This window comes from Toxorhynchites rutilus, chromosome 2 (genome assembly GCF_029784135.1).
Source record: "Toxorhynchites rutilus septentrionalis strain SRP chromosome 2, ASM2978413v1, whole genome shotgun sequence".
NCBI classification, from domain to species: domain Eukaryota; kingdom Metazoa; phylum Arthropoda; class Insecta; order Diptera; family Culicidae; genus Toxorhynchites; species Toxorhynchites rutilus.
In genome coordinates this window covers 321950767-321970785 of record NC_073745.1, presented here as the reverse complement: position 1 = coordinate 321970785, position 20019 = coordinate 321950767, and the positions used below count along the sequence as shown (strand labels likewise).

The window sequence follows — 20019 nt, the reverse complement described above, 5'->3', positions numbered from 1 at the left end:
ATCAGGTGAAGAACAAGCCGCATCTGAATATAAACTACACAACTTTAAAGATTGATTTTGAGCTTTACTAATTGTGATTGGAAACGCCAATCGAATAAAAATAAATGGATTGAAAATAATTTTTTAATACAATTCAGGATGTTTTCAACACTTGCAATAAAATGTGATGATATCACATAGAATACATAGATACAATAATATTAATTCAAGTTCACAGCTTTATTTCAGACTGTGAGGTGCGTACAAGAGAGATTAAATGCACAATGCCCTACCCCTCGCAGCTGACAGTATAACAGTGATGTTGGTGTTATATCATAGCAGCAGAAGTAGCACACACGTCACATCATTTCCTCCTTCAGCAGACAACGGTCGAATAGGTAAGCCACACTTAATATTTCCTCTCTGTATCGGGTGATTTCACTGTAGGATTATACTACCGGCATTGAGGAACCCTTGCAGCGAATATCGGAAGCTCCACACAGACGTGTACTTATTCCATCTGGAACAAATTCACCAGTAATAATCCAATTAACCTGATTGATTCGCTTCCATTCGTTTCATATGAAATTCCAGTAGAACCTTTTTCACATAGATCATCATACACAATTTACACATACACATTAAATCCTAGGAATTGAAAACAAATTTTTCAATGTTTTGAAAAATTGTAACTTTTCGAGAAAAGTAATACAACAAATTTATTTTACACGTCATTCCGCATGAAAAACTATACAGACATTTTTATTCTAAGACTAACTGTTTTCGAAATAGAACAAAATCTATAGAAAATTATATTTGGTGAAAAAAACCATATTCGTAATATCATGAAAACTCAATCATTATGGAATTGTTTAATTTTTATAGTTTTTGATTATAAACGTCTATGAGTAGCCTGTAACTATAAAAGTCATTGGATCATAGGAAATAGCTCGGTCGTTCACATTTTACGTGAGTAATTTCCAGAATATGGATGTCAGTGAAGAAGTCCAATGATTTAGTAAAAATATATGAAGCACTCTCAGTCAACTCAATCATTTTATTGATACTTACGGAATACTCAGGTTGGGCGGAGTTTTAAAATTCTTGATCACGGAACAGTTTTTATTTATTTTAGAATGTATCGGTGATTATATTTGAAAAAATATTTATTATTCGTGTCCATGTGGATATAGTTCATACCCCCTCCCCCCTCTCCGTGGACAAGCGTGGATATTTTGATGGTCCCTACCCCCCTAAAGTTGTCCACGTGGTATGTGGACGGCCCAAAGTAAATGAAATGTGGGTAAATTCCCTTTTAAGTTTGTTTCTATTTTCTATGCCATGTTTAACATTGATGAACTGACGAAAACTGGCTGAGCTATTTAGGTTTTGGAGAAAATCAAACAATCGTTAGCTGAATTTAGTTATTCGAAATCATCGAAGAAAAGCTGAGTGGTATAGTGGTATAAAAAAAATAATATGGTTGGCATCACGCCCCACATTCCGTTTTGCCTGCCAAGATCGGGTCGATGAAATGTCAACAATCGACCTCAAATGCTGCCACCTTGCAATCGAGTTATCGACCTTTCATATGCATTCATCGAACAACTTGACGCCACTTTTTCACCAACATGTGCAAGGCGTCGACCTGCTTGCAGCGCTGCTTCCAGCACTGCTCACCTCTTGTTTGTATTAGTTTGTTATGAAACATAAAAATAAAATACATTAATCGATTTTAATCATTTTATTTAAAAAATTTAAAAATGCATATGAAATATAAACTATTCGACATCCAGCTGAGAACTTTTCTCACATATGTGGCGCAATGCATATTCGCATATATTATTCAATGAGCACGAAGCACGGGATCTCCGATAGGGAAAATTGCTCGAAATACTATCGATGGTCAAGTCCGGCTGCTGTTGATGCTGTCCCCCGGGATAGCCACCAGGGCTTGGAGGATACTGTTGCGGGAAAGCTGATGCTGTTGGCTGCTGTGATAGAAGTAGAAATAAGCACTGTGGGGATGGGGGAAATCATTTTTCTTACTCACCAGTTGATGGAAGCAAAAAAGTCGGATTATTCCAACGGATGTTACAATGCCTTACACGCTTTACCACACTTTGCAGATGCTTCGCGACTTTACTTTTTCCGCTCAACCCACCACCGCTTCTCGAACTGGGTGGGAATGGTGGAAGTGACTAATTAGAAGTACTTATTGCGGCTAGATTAGATGCACTCGTTTCGCTGTTATAATTCTCGTCCGAAAATACAACCTCCCCGTCGGCGATTTTCTTCTCATACTCCTCGTCCGAGTAATCGTCATAAATCTCATCATCCGGACTGCCCGCGACTGGTGCGTAAATTATCTCCAAGTATACTTTCAGCAACGCCACATGCTCTCCATCCGTCAACAACCAGTTCGCATTACTGCCGTCATACTCCCACCAATCAAAATCTTTTCCCGAATCGATGCAAAACTAAATAAGCAACAGCTGACTGCTGGGATCCACCAGTGAAATGAACGCCGGAGGAAAATCATTCGAAGTTTCCATAGCAACCAGGGCCGAAAAATGGGCCATATCGTAGACCAAACAGCAACGGGGTCCGATGGCACTTATTTGACGGCACCTCGAACGATAGACACTACCAAACGGAATCGGCGAAAAGGCTTCCCCGCTCATATCGCGCAAAAACTCATCCGACATGACAATGATGGTTCGCCGCATAATTTGCGCCAACGCTAGCACTGAATCTCCCTCCAGGCTCTCATAAGTGGCAGCATTTTCATCGTCCATCGAGCTCGCGTCGAAATTTTTCTCCATCAACAGCGAGTGCCTCCGCGAGGCACATTTCGAGTTCCGCTGAGATTCTGGCGAAGCGATCGCCATGAACTCCTCCCACTCCCGGGCTGTCTTGTTAATCTCTCAAGGATTGTTTTGCTGAAGATTCCCTGAAATAAAATGAAATAATTAATGATAAAATTAGAAATTAATAGGAAACAAAAACAAATTCTGTACTCACCAGTTGTATGCTCTGTTGTTTTGTATGAAATGACAGTTCATCGTTGACGAAAAAGCAAGTGATGCCGTTTCGTTTCATAAATTGTTCCTTATTTTCGACCAACAAAGAGCGTTACGGTCGTTGTTAGGTCGATGTTTTTTTCGTCGATTGGATTGTGGGGCTGTTCAAGATAATTAAATGCTGTGTGGTGTTATGTAGTCCAAGGCGCCTAGAAGTATATACTAAGGTGGGCCAACTTGCAAAAACCACTCTTCAGCCATATTGGAAGACTACTGTGTTTTGTTTGAAAACAAAACACAATACGCTATTGCCGAAGCTCGCTCGTGATCAGTCTGTCTCTTTCACGCTACAAGCAAATAATTCCCCTTCTACTTTCTTCCGTGCTGTTTTCATATACCGCTCCCCTAACCAACTTAGCGACGAAACGGCATCATTTTGGATGCATTTGTTGCAAACATACGTGTTCTCGATCGACGCGATTTACTTCGGCTCAAGTGAAGTGCTTCCGTGTAATCTCATTTGCAACTTACCTCGAAGGTGTAACCGAAACGAAATCTCGTCTCCCAGTAGACAATTCACTTGAATTCTTTCGTGAAGGATAGTGTTATCTCCAGAATAAATTGTCGGCAGACAAGAGAAAAACAGTGAACAGGAGTCATAACTGTTGTTTATATTTACACTCCGAGCATATAATCTTAACAGTGCTGGCAGTGTAGTTTAGAGAATTTCGAATATAGAAATTGGAAAGAATAAAGTGAATACTGTGTCAGCGATAATAAATCAGGGATAACCTCCCGTCATGGCAACGGGGGGTTTCCCTCACCCCCCTCAACCCCTATGAGGATCCTGGGGATCCCGGGGACCCCAGCCCAGCAAATAAAAAAGATGGTACTTATACGAGACGAAGCTTTCCCTTGTGGGCCGACCCAAACGGTGATTACGGTGAGTTGAAAATACTACAATTGGAAGGTGTATCGAAAGCACTACCTAAAAAGCCTTTCGAAATATGCAACTCAGTGGAAGCATTCTTGGGCACAAAAATTCCTGACGCAAGACCCGAAAATAAAGGAACCTCCTATATAATTAAAATGAGGAACCAAGAACAAATCGACGCCTTAAAAACAATGACCAAACTGCAAGACGGAACGGAAATAAAAATCGATTATCACCCAACTCTGAACCAGTGTAGATGTGTCGTTTACTGCCCGGAAACCACTCAATATGAGACAGAAGAAATAATAAAAGAGCTGAAAGACCAAAAAATTAAAGATGTACGAAGAATCACCAGAAAAGAAGGTAGCAATATAGTCCCCACGCCCACTCTGATTCTCACTATTAATGGCACCGTGGTACCACAAAGCATTAATTTTGGTTGGATCAGAGTACGAACCCGGCCATACTACCCAACACCAATGCTGTGCTACAATTGCTATGAATACGGCCACTCGCGGAAGCGCTGCAGTATCGAAACCCCGGTATGTGGCATATGTTGCGGTAACCACATAAATGCTCCAGAGACACCATGTATAGCTAACCCATACTACAAACACTGCACAAGTGATTCACACGCAGTAAGTAGCAAGAAATGTCCAGTATACACTAAAGAAGTTGAAATCCAGCACCTAATGGTAGACCAGGGCATCAACTACCCGGCTGCCAGAAGAATATACGACTCGTTCAACCGTACCAAAACGGCTGCTACCATAGTCACTGAAAGCAACGTCGCCCGCTTCGCTCAAATCAACACCAAATTTGAACGATTGCTGGCCGAAACTGAGAAGAAAGACCAAGAAATCAAACTCCTTCAACAAGAAGCAACGAAACGTGACAAAAAGATCGATGCCCTCATAACTGCAATGAAAACGAAATTCAAACAACTCGCCGAGAAAGATGCGCGAATTGCCGAGTTAGAAGCTGCCTTAATCGCCACCAACACACACGCACCAAACACTAAGATCGCAACTACCTCCAGAAACCCAAGTACCCCCCGCACAACAACGCTGAAAGAACCCAACAAGGAGACGGGAACCAGCCGGAGATCACGGTCCAGATCATCCCAACGATCAAACTCGCAGAAGCGTAGCAAGGAAGGACGTCGGACCGAAGAAAACTCCAATGAGGAAAGACCTCCAGAGCTCGCTTCTTGCAATACTGGTACCAAACAAAGTAACTCACCGTTCAACAAACCCGCACCCAAAAAGTACAAGAAATGTACATCGCCTACCACTAATCAAGCGATCCAAATTTCCGACGAAGAAGTAGACAACACCCAATCGGTCAGAGATCTCAGTATGGACTTTCACGTCTCCTCCGGTGAACCAGAGGACTACGAAACTCTGGAAGAGATAAATGTACTTCTGTAAGTTGAACGCACTATTGTCCTCTCTAGTACATCAGAACACACTTGACCATCACTGAGCAAACCTCAATGGTATCTAAACATAATAAAGTGAACAAAAATCCTCGACAAGACAGAGAAGACAATGTAAACAACCTAAACGTCGAAATAAACAACCATTCCATCACCGATAATACCACATTGGATAGCCGCGGCCCTGCCAGTGCGGATGTCTTTGGAGAACCGGAACTGGCAGAAAACCCCCGACATCCACCGAAAACAAGCGAGACGGACAAGCGGGTCTTAACCCCGTATCCCGTATCTCGTAGGACAGCGTGGGACAAAAACAGACAGACGTTGCCCTGGGCAGTCGAAGCCCCCCCAGTGCGGAAGTTACAGTTCAACCGGAACTGAGGAACACCCTCCGACGCCCGGCGTGCTTCCCTGATTTCTGTAAAATAAGATCTCTTCGACGATCTGCGAGAATCGCGGGGCGGAATACCATCCCGCCAAACGCAACAGTTGACGCCAATGAATACGACCAATGGATGGCAAAGATCGAAAATTACATAATACCAGTTGCTGGACCTTCACGAGTATCCCCTACTTTTCCCGCGGCTCCCTTATCTCTGCCGACAGCAGGGTCCTTTTGGATTACTACCGTCGGTGGAGCTCTGTCGGGGTCCGCTCCTCGCTCAAAAAGTTCAAACACCTCACCATTCATCGACGACTTCAATAACCACACACACTATCTTCCAAGTTCCACACCCGGACCATCACTCAACACAGTGCCGGTTTCCAAAAGAAACTATCCCACGGGCACAACGCTAGCCGTCCAGTGGAACGTAAACGGGTACTAAAACAACCTCTGCGACGTCGAACTACTAGAACAAGAGTTCGCACCAACTGTGCTAGCCGTACAGGAAGTCCACAAAGCTGACATCTCGAAACTGAACAAGTCCTTGGGTGTTCGATACAGCTGGGTACTAAACGAGCAACAAAACTTCTACCATTCTGTTGCAATGGGAATCCGGCAACCTTTTCACTTCTCTGAATTGGATCTCGACACAGAGCTTCAAGCGATTGCTGTGAAAATTGACTACCCGTGTCCCGTAACAATCATCTCGATATACTTGCCGAATCAGAAAATCCCAAATCTACGAAACAAACTGATCCACATCCTGCGGAACATAACCGGCCCAACCCTCGTTTTAGGGGACTTCAACGGGCACCATCAAACATGGGGTAGCAACAGTCACAATCGGCGCGGGATCGACATCGCAGAGGTCATGGAAGAAGCGGACCTGGTAGCGTTGAACGACGGATCTCCAACTTTCGTGCGTGGTAGTACTGAAACAACGATAGATTTGAGCTTCACAAGTCCTAATCTACTACCCCGCCTACTGTGGCAAACGCATACCAATGGGGAGCGACCACTACCCCATCATCATCCGGACCGACGATAAACCTTTGGCACTCACTAGGCGACCACGGTGGCGGTACGATCAAGCAGACTGGGCAGCCTATCAATCCAACGTTGACGAATTTCTGTACCATGGTAGAAACCCCGGACCAATAACTATGGGGCAATTCTCAAAAGGGTTATTCGAAGCAGCATCCACATCAATACCGAGGAGCAGCTCTGTCCCCGGCAGGAGAGCAGTCCCATGGTGGTCCCCTGAAGTGGAAGCTGCAGTAAAAGCGAGGAGGAAGGCTCTACGGGCAAACAAGCGACTTCCCATTGGGCACCCGCATAAAGAAACAACAGTTGAATCCTACCGCCAAGTTCGAAACGAGTGTAGGAAGATAATCCGCAACGCAAAATCAAACAGCTGGGAGAAGTTTATCGACGGTGTGTCTAGCGTTAACACCTCGGCCGAGCTATGGCAGCGGGTCAATGCCCTCTCAGGGAAGAGGAAATGCCAAGGAATTACTCTGTCCATGGCGAACGGAAACATCACCGATCCCCCCACAGTTGCAGATGCCCTTGGGGACTATTTTCATTCGCTGTCGGCATTGAATGGCTATTCCGAGGACTTCGTAAGAAGAAACACAGTCACGACAACTTCGATATCTAATTTAGAAATCCCAGATCATGATCCTAATCCGCATCTAAATCAGTCATTCCACCTCCGTGAACTCACCCTGGCACTAGCCATTGCCAAGGGTAAATCAGCTGGACCTGACGAGGTTGGTTACCCGCTCTTAGACAAACTCACCTTAGCAGGTAAGGCGAAATTGTTGGAAATCTACAATCGGATATGGACCAAACGCGAATTCCCTCCAGAATGGTCTCATAGTCTGGTTGTTCCGATTAAAAAACCAGGCAAAACCGGACGCTCTCCCGAAGACTACCGCCCCATATCACTTACCTGTTGTGCCTCTAAGATCATGGAGAGGATGGTCAACCGCCGACTGATCCAGCATCTATCCTACAACCGATTGCTAGACTTTCGGCAACACGCGTTTCGTCCAGGTTGCGGGACCAACACATACCTAGGCACTCTGAGTCACGCCCTGGATGAGGCAAGGACGAAAAACCTTCACACCGAACTAGCTGCACTGGACATTGCCAAAGCGTATAATAGAGCCTGGATGCCAGCTGTCTTGCAACAGCTGAACCGCTGAGGGATCGCTGGAAACATGTTACACTTCGTAAAGGGCTTCCTGCGCCTCCGTTCTTTTCAAGTCATCATCGGAAACCAAAAATCGAAGATTTTTACAGAAGAAACTGGGGTTCCTCAAGGCTTCATGCTAGCCGTGACACTCTTTCTTGTGAAGATGAATGGTATCTTCGAGAACCTACCAAGAGGCATTCGAATCTTCGTTTATGCGGATGATGTTGTTCTAATGGTGATGGGCGCCTCCGTTAAACTTATTAGGCGAAAACTCGTTCAAGCCGTCTCGTGGGTGGCAAAGTGGGCTTCTTTAGCAGGTTTCCAACTGTCTCCCTCCAAGAGCGAATATACCCATATATGTAATTCCAATCACAAGATCATCGACACCCCGATTCGAATCAATGGTGTTAACATCCCCAGAAAAAAAACGATAAGGATCCTCGGGGTAACCTTCGATTGGAAACTATATTTCGGCCAGCACTGTGACAACGTTAAAAATGATTGCCGCAGCCGTATAAACCTGCTCAGATGTCTTGCTGGCCGGCACGCAAACACCAACCGAGACACAAGGCTGAATATTTGCGGCGCCATAGTAAACTCCCGCCTCACTTACGGCCTGGAGCTTACGATATTAGGGTTTCAAACCTTGCTGGATAAATTCGCTCCCACATACCATCGCGCCATCCGAATCACCTCCGGTCTTCTTCCGTCCACCCCAGCGGACGCAGCGTCTGTCGAGAGCGGCAAACTTCCATTCCGCTTCTTCTTGAAAAAAGAAGCATGCTACCGAGCAATTGGTTTCACAAACAAAACAGATGGGCCGAACGGGGAGGGTTTCCTCCTCGTCGAGGCTAACCGCCTCCTTCACGAAACGGCTGGCCAAGAGCTGCCACTGGTGTCAGGAATACATTGGAATGGAACCAGGGGCTGGGATCAGAAACGACTGAAAATAGATACGACAATTAAGGATAAATTTAAAGTAGGTTCGAATCCTGTGGTTGCCCGAAATATTGTTACAGAACTGTTAAACCCTCGATACGCAAACCACACCATTCGTTACTCGGACGGCTCTAAAGCGCTAGGGAGAGTTGGAATAGGAGTGACGGGACCAGACCTCACTATTAATTACCGCCTCCCAGACATGTGCAATGTATTTTCAGCAGAGGCTGCTGCTGCTATTCATCGCCGCGACCTACCCGTCGGACCGCCCAATACTGGTGCTATCTGACTCGGCCAGCGTGGTAACAGCGCTGGATTCGGAAAGACCGACTCACCCGTGGATACAAAAACAATTAGTGACGCACGTCCGAACACATCATTTATGTGGATACCAGGCCATTCCGGGATCCCCGGAAACGAAACAGCGGATTTCCTTGCAGCATCGGGTCGACAAGCGACACTTCTCACAAATTTAGTCCCTGTAGAAGACACTAAAAAATGGGTGAACAAAGTATTCGAGGAAAGATGGGCCCAGGAATGGTACGAAACGGGCCGAGATGGAACCCGACAATTCAGTTTACGTAAGATCAAGGCGGACACCTCCAAATGGGAAGATCCGTTGGGACACCGTGATCAGAAAGTAATCTCCAGACTAAGGACTGGACATGCGGGATTCGCCTACAACATGGGCAAAAATAGGGGCGACTTCCGAATCCAGTGCGAGCTATGTCATGTCCACCAGTCAGTGGAACACGTCATATGCCAATGACCCCAGTTTGAGGGCCCAAGAGCACTGTACGGGATCCCTGAAAGCATCAGGGAAGCCTTAGGGAACGACGCATCCACAATTTCAGCAGTGATAGTTTACTTAAAAGACATAAATATGTATAAGCAGACATAATCGAGGACCAAGCGAAGGTTAGGATAGAAGAAGATATACGACGAAGCGAGATAATTAGAAGGAAACGAAAGCGGAACCGGCAACAATGAACCAGGCACGGACAAGGACAACAAAAAAGGGGAAAAAACAACATGCTAAGGGATCCGAGATCCGGTGTCCCTGGCGCTTGGGATGGCCCCATCAGGACCTTCCTTCGTATTGTCACATCAAAAGAGATGAACCAGCCTACGGCTGAAAGTCTCGATAATAAAGAATAAAAAAAAAAGTGACGAAACGGCCTCACCTAGTACCATAGACCCGTCTTGATGTAGTCCTTTGCGGAACTTGAAAATTCCATCATCGCAGAACTTCTGTTTTTTTTGTCGAAAGACTGCGCAACGTGCTTCTCATTATATCCAATAAGTCGAAGTATCCCGTGTCGGGCACAGGTACAGATCATTGAAGACAGCAACATCACAATTACGAAAACACTTGTAATACTAACCTCGAGTCAACCGCGAGTAATCGGTTACATATTACTAACATAGTTATAAGGCAAACATTGTCGAAATATTGAACTCCCGGCCCCGTCAGGTTGACGCCATATGAGCCTTAATAAAAATATATATTTTGGATAAAAAAAAAAAGTCGAAGTTCTTGTCGTTTAATTATTTTTCCCACCGGCCTGGACACATGAAGATCTGAAGATAATACGGTGGATGAAGAATTCCATCGCAGCCAAACTCCTAGAATTCTTTCGGGCTGTCAAAAAGACATGAGGTTTGGCATTATTCTGATGGAACAGGACGCCTATCATGAGTTTTATTTGCGAACTGTGCTTGTTGGAATCTATCGACTGGTTGCTTGGTAGGAACTCATAATACTGAATGTTTTTCCAATCACTCAGACACAAAAAATGACTTTACGTTTTAAGTAACCAGGCTTCACCAGGTGAGCATACAAACTGTAGAACCCCGGTTATCCGCGAACGGATGATCCGATTTGTCAGTGATAGAATGGCACTTGCTCGTTTGTTTTGGTCGCTTTCATTTTATTTGACCACGCGGAAGTTGATTATCCATCTCACGAACTTACAGATGGATAATTTAATGATTTCTGTATTCCTAAAACATTGTTTTCATGCTGAAATATTTTTATTTCGTGTTTGCACCTCATTTTTAGTCCATTAACTCCTAATCCGCGATTTTCGTTATTCGCGGTGACCTTGCCAGAATATTACGAAGATAATCGGAGTTCTACTGTACCTGTAATTAAGCTGTTAATTCATATGTCGTGTACTGAGGATTAGTTTTGATCAGTGTCACGATTCGATTATCATTACAAGACGGCATGAACTTTCTGGACAACCCAATAGATTTCAGAACGAAGAAGAGCATCGCTGCTAAGAACACTTCTCGTGAGATACAGATCGTGCATCCATAAAAGTATTTGTTGTTTGTGTTCCATTTTCGCCTTGTGAGTTTTCAAAATATGAAGGCGAAACGGTTTTTACATCAAGAGCGGAAGTTGAATAAAAAACCCCATCTAGGAAAACAATGTCGTGTATTTCTAATATTACAACAATCGAACATGCTTTGACGGTGTCTTCATCCTCATTTAGGCATTGTCATCTTAAACCAATAAAAAAAATGGATCGCTCTCGGTTGATGTGCGTTAGTATCAGGATACACATTTTAGCAAGGAAGTTCAACGATATGACAAATATGGATTTTCGTCTGGGAAGCACAATCAGACAGCTCAACCTTTTTCTTGATAAATACCGATAAATTTCTCGGAAATGCAGAAAAAAAATCATGTATTATTAAATACAGATGTGATTTTTTTAAATCATGTATTTAGAGTGTCCACGTGGACATTAACATTAACGTTTTCGAAACACCTACCACCCCACCCCCCAAAGTTGTCCACGTGGTATGTGGACAGCCCCTTATGACTTGTGGATGTTAACCACTCGTCACTCATTCCATTTTTTCCAAAATACCCCAATTTTCAAGAAACAAGTGACTTTCTGATCATTGAACTGTTTACGTGTGCGTGCCGTGCCATTCACATTTGTCAGTACTGTGAATGTTTTGAATGAAAATTCAAAAACTTAATACTTCAACACACCTTTTTTTGACGTGGGACTACGTCTAACCGGAATATATGGGGTAAAATGAAAACCTAAACAATGAACATGCAGGAAAAAATAAAAGATATCGAATGCTTATAACTCGAACATTTATTACTGGATCGGAAAGATGTTTGCATCAATTGATAGGGAAAATTTCTACACATCTATCGCAAATAATAAAATGTTATTTTTCATTAGGTAAACAATTGAATAACTGTAAAATGTTAAGCGTTATCTAAACGCCCTAACTGCCTGGTTTCGATTGACCCGATTTACCAACACAGCCATCAAAACCAAGCAGCCTTGTGGAAGTCAGCATTGCAAATACATGAACGTAGGTCAAAAACCAAGCAGCGTTGGAGAAATCGGTATTGCAAACATACGAAAGTGAGGGGAGCTTTTGTTCCTACCGAAATGTGTAAATAATCGAAATAAGCCATGATACAATTGTCATCTGTTAAAAAACAAACAGTTGAATTTCATGAGAATTCTGGCTCAAATTATCATGCAACCGTGAGTGCTTTCAGCATTGTTTTGTTTCTTTCATATACATTCTATATTGAATGCAAATAATTACGACACGATATTTTGCTTGCCAATACAGATATATGTACTTCGCCTACTGCTCCACCTCGATATGTACCTCATTGATCATAGATATAACCCATCCATTTTTAACACTCCTATACTCGCGCATTGGTCTGTCAGACCGAGAAATCAATAATTTGTTCATTTCTCAGAAAACAGGAAGTGGGTTATATCTATGGTATAACCGCAAGGGTGACGTAGGACTATCGTTGATTTAGAGATCATTTGTATGAAGTTGAATCTGAATTCATTCTGAATGAATGAATATTTGGAGAACTTCGAAAACGAGAGCATTACGTTGGAGGCACAAGGTTTTATGCATCCAATATTGGATACGGAAATATCCTACTGATGGGGAAGAATAATCTTCAGAAGCTATCCTGTTGATTGCGATTGATTGAAAAATCACAAAACCTAATGTATTTGGTCACAGTGTTACATGGATAGAAAACATTAAAATAAACTCTTTCATATGAATGTAATTTTAAATTCCCAGAGGAACTGGCAGATTATTTTCAGTAACGATTAGATATTTCCACATTTTCCTCGATACTGGAAGCCCACCAGTGGTTAATGCTAACTCGATAACCATCTGTTAATAGCACTTGATTGAAACATATTTGGTCACAGTGTTACATGGATAGAAAACATTCAAATAAACTCTTTCACATGAATGTATTTTTAAATTCCTAGAGGAACTGGCAGATTATTTTCCGGATCTTTCTCGATCCAAACGGAAAGAATTCCGTGCGTGTATGTGTGTGTGTAGCGGCTGCTTCGAGATCTTCCCGGGGAACCGTTTGTAGCATCACTCTCCTCCTGATGGATTTCCTTCTGGCCTAAGGTGCACAAACAGGCTCTTGGTGACACCGTTCATCCGCGCTTTCATGATAAATGAAGAGCTTCACCACAACAGCGACAACATGCTCCAATCGCTGTTCAATTAGAACTGAGTGGATTTCCGAGCGGCGCACGCTTATATACCGATTGGTGATTTCAATAGCCTATTTTGAAAGCAAATTTAAGACTATTGAAACAAGTTTTTGGATCAGAAAGTAACAAGTATAGAACGCGTAGACATTTTATCTTTCGAATGAAGTGTTTATCATACCATTTCGTTCAGTTGTTTAGGAGCTATTAACACTCAAAATCTCGGTCTCCGGCGTAACGCTTTCGTTTTCGAAACTTTGATTTTACACCCCGGTATAGAAATGAAAGACGTAGTCCTACGTGAAAACATCAACACTGCGACTTTGCGATTCTCTCTAGCTTCGTTATTCGTCGTTCGACATCGTTTAGCGTATAGCGTATATAGAATATTGCTGAATATGAAAAGTAAAAATTAATGTTAGTGGCGTGGAATATTTTTGCATATAATGCATAAGATTATTACCTGACTAGTCTTATTTGATTTCAGTTCCTTTTGTAACTGGATTGAACGGATCCTTATATTAACTATTCGTCGTTAGATTCATACGTTCAAATGCAAAATATAAATGTTTGACTTTCGTATAGTTATTCGCTAAATATAATGGTCATACATATACACACTTGTGAAAGTATTTCACTTATGGAATAATTGTAAACAGTAAACTATAAACTAATCGGTGGCTTATGCTTATTTTTAACAGTTACATTTTCGTGGATATTTTTTATATAATGGACAATATCGACAAGAAAACAAGAAAAAGAAGTTCCTAGAAATCCTTTTATATCATCTTTTCATGCCCCATCTAAAAAAGGCATTAATTCTTAGTTTACCAAGAAAACAGAGACAAAGAATATTAAAAATATGCAAACTTTATATTCCAGAACTAACCTAATCATCTGGTAATTATTTAGAAGGTCGAGGATACATTCTTCTCTTTGATAAAAGACCCGAAAAACACGCAACAACTGCATGAAATGTAAAAAATATGTTTGTTTCGAGCATGCAGTTATGCTATGTTCTGATTCTTATTCCAATGAAACCACAATCGATTAATACGTTTTTATGTTATTTTATAACTCTTTATACTTCCATGGATTATATTCAGTTGCTTACTTTTAATTAATAACAGTGAAGAATTCGAATTTCGATATTTGTGTTGGAGTATCAAAAATAACTCTGTTTTGAGGAGGCTGAATTAGATGACTATTAAAACATAATAAAGATGAAGGAAACATATTTTTTGGAGTTTTTTCATTCAATCATACCCTCTCCTTCAAATAAATGCCAATAAAGTCTGAAAATGCGCAATGGCAAAATTACAGAGAAGTTCAATATTCGGTCTGTGACACCGTGCGCGAGTATACGTGTTATGATTTTGCACGCGAGTACAGGAGGGTTAAATTTCAGAATTGTTTTCCGAAATCAACATCTTTTTTCGTCCAATCACATGTCTTTTTTTTTGTGTAAATATTTAAAACATGCAATCGTTGCCAGCATTTGTGTCGTATGTATTCGCTATCAAACGATTTTCGCCTAAAGTGAAATTCGCACAATCGCAAACCTTGGCATCACTGCTTCGCTTGGATTTTGCAATCCAACGCTTCTGCCAGCGAGACGACGACTCCCGACGGGGAATGTTTTGTCTTCTTCCAAAGGAAGAGGGTGTATCTTTCGTCGAAAATGATCGAAATACATACCTTCTACATCACGAGCACCAGCGCACATGCCAGCGCCAATGTTGCGTTGATAAAGCATAGGCGCAAAAGCGCACAAATTTAGGTAGCTTTCCGCTTCAAAGGCAAGTATTGTCAAAAACCAGAGAGAGAGCAGTGGCGAGGCGAATGAAAAAGAAAAACAACAAAATCTGGCGTTCGGTGTTAATTTGAATCCCACTCTCCGCGGTGTTTGGTGGAATCGCTCGCTAGTGCTGCGCTTCGTGTAATTTATTTTATTGTTGTGTTCGGGTGTGTATGGCAACATAGTTTGTGTACGTCGGTGGAAACGCGACAACTCATCTGGAGAGGACACAGGAAACCTGAGTGCATTTTTCGAAATTTGGTCCGTTTTTTAAATTCTTCGCCAGGTGATACCATTTTTCGTGATTGAGTGTGTTGTTTTGTTGAATTTTATTCGGCGTAAGGCACGTAAGTACCAGAAGAAGATATCACCAGCGAAGTATACGTTGTGTGTAGCGCAAGCGGAGCAGCACTTTTAATTTATTTGAGAAGGCAATTACTGATAATTACAATGTAAGGTAAAAGTTCACGAATTGTGCGATCAATTGATAAACTGTGCGAGGTCAACATACGTTAAGATTTTCCCTGTAACAAAACAAGTTCGGTCCATGCTAATGAAATGGCTGCTATTTTTTCAAAAAGAAAAGAAAAAAATATGCAAAAAAGATCGTTTGCGTAGAAGGGTGATGTCGGCGTTGTTTTGTTGCTGGAATTATTACTATGCGCGTTACGGTTCTTAATGCAGCGTGTAATGTTGACATGTTGAATAAAATCGGTCGTGTGTTATGAATTTTTATACCATGCAATTTTTCACGTTAGGTAGATATTAAAGCTTGGTCAAATTCTAAGGTCATGACCGAAATTGTTCACTGCATTCGTTCAATTTTTGAAAGTAGACTACTTTACAATGAATATGTTTCAGATATCTTCTGGAACATAGCTGTATGAATAATGCAATTTGAGGAGATCGTTGTGGCTAAAAACATGGATATACAATGTATATAAAAAAGTAAAAATACGTTTGTAGCAAATTATTGGAACCTAATGAAACAAGTCGTATATTGATTGCATTGAACCTTGAGAAATATTCAATCGACACTTTCTTAATAAACATTCTTACCAAAAAAGAATTATTAGCACACACTATTTTCTTCAAAAAATTATGCATGAGTTTTTAACATTTCCAGCGAAAATTTTATTTATTGAAGAAAACTTTGAAGAAGTAAACGAAAATAACTTGAAAATTGGGGAAAATACAGCTGTAGAGTTGTTGACAATGTCTTTGAGAACATGTAATTCGAATGAAATCGAACTAAAAATGGAGATTTTAACAACTTGTATTTTTGATTCAAACGAAAGTTTGTATTCCGTTTGGGTTGGAGGAAATATGAGTTTTCCACAGCATTTGGGAATTTTTTCACTTAAGTATAACTTTTGAAAAGCGCGTATCGATTTTAGTTAGCGAAATCTTTGATAATTTATATCTCAAAAACTGTGATTCCTACCGAAATTGAGTCTTAAGGTGAAGGTGGAAGCTAGCCATTGTAGTAGCATACGTAAACCCACGTGTTAAAATGGGGTAATAGTGTTTGTGAGAGAAGAGCAAAGCACACGTAAATAGATCAATTCACTTATCAGACTGTGTGGCGCTTCATTGACACGAGTCTTCGAATACATTTGAAAAAAAAAACAAATAACAATTCAATACTAAAGTAAAATGTATGATCGGTATGTTCCGATGAACAATTGCAAATATAAATATATATAGAAGGTGCATTTGCATATGATTCTGATTGGTAACATCCATGCCTCTCACGCTAAAGGTCACGAGTTCAATTCTCACTCCCGACATTCTTCCAAAAATGGAAGTAAAAGTGACGAACCAGCCTAATGAGTTGAAAATCACTATAATACTATAATATTCGAAACTTTGGATTTTTATATGTTATGAATCGTTTTTAGCCACAAATTATGAATCCTGATGTGAAAAAAAGCTGTAATCAAGGTCTAACCGAGCCAACACATCTCTCACCGGCACATTGGGCTGTCTTCCTCGGGCCCGAAGGGAGTTTTCTAAATTCGATCTGGCGACAAGATACATCTCGCACGACCAAACAACATGCTCGATGTCGTGATAACCTTGACCACAGACGCAGAGATTGTTGCTGGAAAGATTGAAACGAAAGAGAAGCGCATCTAACGAACAGTGATTGGACATGAGTCGGGAGAAGGTGCGAATAAAGTCCCGACTCAAGTCCAGACTTTTGAACCACGGTTTGAGGCTAACCTTAGGGATAATCGAGTGAAACCACCGGCCCAATTCATCTTCGTTCCATTTGCGTTGCCAGTTAGCGATGGTATTTTTACGGACTAAAGAAAAAAATTCATTGAAGGCGATTTGACGCTGGTAAATGTCGCCTTCAATCGCACCTACCTTTGCTAATGAGTCAGCCCTCTCATTACCCGGAATTGAGCAATGTGAAGGGACCCAGACAAAGGTAATGACATAACAGCGTCTGGATAAAGCACTCAAAATTTCTCGTATTCTCTCAAGGAAGTACGGCGAGTGCTTTTCCGGCCTCACTGAACGGATAGCTTCGACAGAGCTAAGACTATCCGTTACAATGTAATAGTGTTCAACAGGTCGTGAGGCGACGCTGTCCAGCGCCCAGTATATCGCTGCCAATTCAGCAATATACACTGAGCAAGGATTCTGAAGACTGTGGGAGGTGCTAAAAATTTCGTTGAACACTCCAAATCCTGTGGACTCATTCATAGAGGACCCATCAGTAAAGTACATATTATCACAATTGATACCCCCATACTTTGAATCGAAGATCGTTGGAGCGATCCTCGATCGTTGATAATCTGAATATCCATGGATATCCTGTTTCATGGACAGATCAAAATGCACAGAGGAATTGATGTAGTCAGGAAAACAAACACGGTTGGGAATATACGAAGAAGGATCAACCTGCATGGAGATGAATTCATGATATGAACTCATGAATCCGGAGTGAAAATTTAGCTCGATCAGCTGCTCAAAATTCCCGATCACCAATGGGTTCATAACCTTACACCGGATGAGGAACCGAAGAGATAATAAATTGAAGCGATCTTTTAGTGGGAGTAGGCCTGCCAAAACCTCGAGACTCATGGTATGCGTTGAGGGCATACATCCCAACGCAATACGGAGACAAAGATACTGAATTCGCTCGAGTTTAATGAGGTGTGTTTTGGCAGCTGATTGAAAACAGAAACTGCCATACTCCATCACTGAGAGAATAGTTGTTCGATACAACATTATAAGATCTTCGGGATGGGCTCCCCACCAGGTGCCGGTAATTGTACGGAGAAAGTTTATTCTTTGTTGACATTTTTTACTCAGATACCTAATATGGACCCCCCAAGTACATTTGGAGTCGAACCAGACCCCAAGATACTTGAATAACATAGCATGAGTGATCGGTTTACCCAAAAGTTGAAGCTTTGGTTTTGCTGGTCTATGCTTCCTAGAAAAAACCACCATCTCTGTTTTCTCCGTGGAGAATTCGATCCCTAGCCCAATGGCCCAGGTTGAAAAATTGTTCAAAGTATCTTGTAAGGGTCCTTGCAGGTCGGATTCGTTTGATCCTACGACAGACACCACTCCATCATCTGCAAGTTGTCTTAGGCTGCAATTTTGTGTAAGGCAATTGTCGATGTCGCTTACATAGAAGTTGTACAAAAGGGGGCTTAAACATGAGCCCTGGGGGAGGCCCATGTAAGAGAACCGACTTACTGCCGAATCTCCGTGAGAAAAGTTCAAATGTTTCTCACAAAGCAAGTTATATAACATATTATTCAATAGAGGCGGCAGACCCCGAGAGTGTAATTTGTCTGACAAAACCTCTATTGAAACAGAATCAAAGGCCCCCTTTATGTCCAAGAATACTGAAGCCATTTGTTTTTTTTCGGCGTAAGCCATTTGAATTTCTGAAGAAAGCAACGCAAGACAATCATTCGTCCCCTTGCCCCTGCGGAACCCATATTGTGTATCTGAGAGTAAGGCATTCGTTTCAACCCAACGATCAAGGCGAAACAAGATCATTTTCTCCAACAATTTCCGTATACAAGACAGCATTGCTATTGGGCGGTACGAATTGAAGTCGGACGCGGGTTTTCCGGGTTTTTGAATAGCTATAACTCGTACTTGTCTCCAATCATCCGGAACAACATTATGCTCCAGAAACTTATTGAATAAATTCAACAAGCGATGTTTGGCCACATCGGGGAGGTTTTTTAACAAGTTGAACTTAATTCTATCCGATCCTGGAGCCGAATTATGAATTAAAAATTTGAATGCATCCAATTTAGGGATAAGACTACGACAATTCCACTGTAAAACAGTGATATCTCCGACCTCTCTATTCAAATTAGACATCAAGAGAGATAATCATTGCAAGGAGGGGCCATGTTTGCATCAATTGTTGCAAAATTGTCTTTAGTACTGGAAGCATTGAGATGACAATGGTTCTGATGGAATCGGAAACATTAAAACACGTGAAGATTTGATCCACAAGGTCAGTCAACTTTATAAATCCCGATTGGGAAGTTGAGCTGGACGCAAAAAAAGGGACAGTTGGGGTTTTTGATGTCCCCTCGAGTGCTGGGTCGTTCGAAGGTGAACTATTCCCACGGAAGCCAGGAGGAACCTGATTTTGCTTGTCCGCTGCACTCGATATTTTAGGCAAGCTAACATGGGGTACCACCGATGGGACTTGTCGTTGAACTTTGGGAGTGGACACATTTTTGCGCCGGGAATTCCCTTTGAAAATAAACGGTGTGCCCTCGTTAGCTGTATCCGCTTCCA

The 20019-nt window shown here is 41.9% G+C and overlaps 1 protein-coding gene and 1 long non-coding RNA gene across 4 annotated transcripts in view; one reads left to right on the top strand and one right to left on the bottom strand.

The window, feature by feature from the left end:
• Window positions 1-1708: 1708 nt before the first annotated feature.
• Window positions 1709-20019, bottom strand: part of LOC129771651 (uncharacterized) — a 32361-nt gene continuing 14050 nt past the window's right edge. Inside the window, exons 2-4 of one of the 2 annotated variants that reach the window (XR_008742438.1) lie at window positions 3004-3211; window positions 2033-2932; window positions 1709-1973 (exon numbers count right to left, since the gene is read on the bottom strand). This is a non-coding gene — a long non-coding RNA (uncharacterized LOC129771651). The remainder of the gene's footprint in view (window positions 1974-2032; window positions 2933-3003; window positions 3212-20019) is intronic. The other variant, XR_008742439.1, reaches the window with a different exon arrangement.
• The window catches only part of LOC129771650 (acidic leucine-rich nuclear phosphoprotein 32 family member A), a 46301-nt gene continuing 41551 nt past the window's right edge, over window positions 15270-20019 (top strand). Inside the window, exon 1 of one of the 2 annotated variants that reach the window (XM_055775517.1) lies at window positions 15270-15514. The gene's annotated coding sequence lies outside the window, so the exon portion shown is untranslated. Of the gene's footprint in view, window positions 15576-20019 lie in introns of both variants that reach the window. The other variant, XM_055775516.1, reaches the window with a different exon arrangement.